This window comes from Trichechus manatus, unplaced genomic scaffold (assembly GCF_000243295.1).
Source record: "Trichechus manatus latirostris isolate Lorelei unplaced genomic scaffold, TriManLat1.0 scaffold00066, whole genome shotgun sequence".
Taxonomy (NCBI): Eukaryota; Metazoa; Chordata; class Mammalia; order Sirenia; family Trichechidae; genus Trichechus; species Trichechus manatus.
This window is the reverse complement of record NW_004444002.1, coordinates 14,612,803-14,615,457: the sequence shown is the minus strand read 5'-3', so window position 1 is coordinate 14,615,457 and position 2,655 is coordinate 14,612,803.

Genomic DNA, 2,655 nt, shown 5'->3' with positions numbered 1-2,655 from the left:
TGAGCACTGCTTTTGCTGTGTCCCAAAGGTTCTGGTAGGATGTGTTTTCGTTCTCGTTTGATTCTATGAATTTCTTTATTCCATCCTTAATTTCTTCTGTAACCCAGTAGTTTTTGAGCAAGGTGTTGTTCAGTTTCCATGTGTTTGATTTTTTTTTTCCCTTGTTTCTTCTGTTATTTTGATTTCCACTTTTATGGCTTTATGGTCAGAAAAGATGCTTTGTAATATTTTGATATTTTGGATTTTGTTAAGGCTTGCTTTATGGCCTAATATGTAGTCTGTTCTGGAGAATGTTCCATATGCGTTGGAAAAGAAAGTATACTTGGCTGCTCTTGGGTGGAGTGTTCGGTATATGTCTGTGAGATCAAGTCAGTTGATTGTGGTATTTAGATCTTCCGTGTCTTTATTTAGCTTCTTTCTGGATGTTCTGTCTTTCACCGAAAGTGATGTGTTGAAGTCTCCTACTACTGTTGTGGAGCAGTCTGTTTCTCTTTTCAATGCTGTTAGAGTTTGTTTCATGTATTTTGGAGCCCTACTGTTGGGTGCGTAAATATTTATTGTAGTTATGTCCTCCTAGTGGACTGATCCTTTAATCATTATATAGTGTCCTTCTTATCCTTTATGGTGGATTTTACTTTAAAGTCTATTTTGTCAGAGATTAATATTGCCACTCCTGTTCTTTTTTGAGTGTTGTTTGCTTGATATATTTTTTTACATCCTTTGAGTTTTAGTTTGTTTGCGTCTTTAAGTCTAAGGTGTGTCTCTCCTAGGCAGCTTATAGATGGATCGTGTTTTTTTATCCAATCTGCCACTCTCTGTCTCTTTATTGGTGCATCTAGTCCATTTACATTCAGCATAATTATTAACAGGTATGAGTTTAGTTTAGTGTTGTCGTTTTGATGTCTTTTTTTGGTGTGTTGTTGACAGTTTCTTTGTTCCACTTAATTTTCTGTGCTGAGTTGTTTTTCTTTATGCATTTTCTTTTCATCTTTTTCATTGTTGTTGATTTTGTATTTGCTGAGTCTTTATATTTTTCTTGTTTTTAATTTTGGCTTGTAGGATTGTTAGTTTCCTTTCTGGTTACCTTAATATTTACCCCTATTTTTCTAAGTTTATACCAGTCTTTTATTTCTTTATATCGCCTTGACTTCCTCTCCATATGAAAAATCTGTGTATACATTTTTTAAGTCCCTCTTTTTTGTTTTAATATTGTCATGTTTTACATATTGACATCTGTTTCCCTATTTTCAGTGTTTAGCTTTGATTTGCTTTTGTGACTTCCCTGTCTGGGTTGATATCTGGTTACTCTGTCCTGTGTTCTAGTCTTGGATTGTTATCTGAAGTAATTACCCATATTTTTCTAAGTTCATACCAGTCTTTTAGTTCTTTATATCGCCTTGACTTCTCTCCATATGCAAAATCTATGTCTACATTTTTTAAGTCCCTCTTTTTTGTTTTAATGTTGTCATCTTTTACATATTGACATCTGTTTCCCTATTTTCAGTGTTTTAGCTTTGATTTATTTTTGTGACTTCCCTATCTGGGTTGATATCTGGTTGCTCTGCCCTGTGTTCTAGTGTTGAGTTGTTATCTGTTGTTACTGATTTTCTAACTGGAGGACTCCCTTTAGTATTTCGTGTAATTTTGGTTTGGTTTTTGCAATTCCCTAAACTTCTGTTTATCTGGAAATGCCCTAATTTCGCCATCATATTTGAGAGACAGTTTTGCTGGATATATAATTCTTGGCTGGCAGTTTTTTTCCTTCTAGGCTTTATAGATGTCATCCCATTGTCTTCTTGCCTGCATGGTTTCTGCTGTGTAGTCCAAACTTATTGACCCTCCTTTGTAGATGACTTTTTGTTTCACCGTAGCTGCTCTTAAAATTCTCTCTTTATCTTTGGTTTTGGCAAGTTTGATTATAATATGTCTTGGTGACTTTCTTTTGGGATCTACCTTATGTGGGGTTCGATGAGCATCTTGGATAGATATCTTCTCATCTTTCATGATACCAGGGAAGTTTTCTGCCAACAAATCATCAACAATTGTCTCTGTATTTTCTCTTATCCTCCCCTGTTCTGGTACTCCAATCACTCGTAGGTTATTCCTCTTGATAGAATCCCACATAATTCTTAGGGTTTCTTCATTTTTTTTTAAATCTTTTTATCTGAGTTTTCCTCAAATAAGTTGAAGTCAAGTGCTTTATCTTCAGTCTCACTAATTCTGACTTCCATTGCCTCAGTTCTGCTCCCATGACTGTCATGGTTTGAATTATGTCCCCCAAAAAAATGTGTGTATCAATTTGGCCGGGCCATGATTCCTGGTATTGTGTGGTTTTCCTGTATGTTGTAAATCCTGCCTCTATGATGTTAATGAGGGAGGATGGGTGGCAGTTGTGTTAGTAATGCAGGACTCAGTCTACAAGATTGGATTGTATCCTGAGGCAATGTCTTGAGATATAAAAGACAGAAGTGAGCAGAGAGACAGGGGGACCTTATACCATCAAGAAAGCAGTGCCGGGAGCAGAGCGCGTCCTTTGGACTGGGGTCCCTGTGCAGAGAAGCTGCTAGTCCAGGGGAACACCGAAGAGAAGACGGACAGAGAGAAAAAGCCTTCCCCTGGAGCTGACGCCCTGAATTTGGACTTTTGGCCTACTTT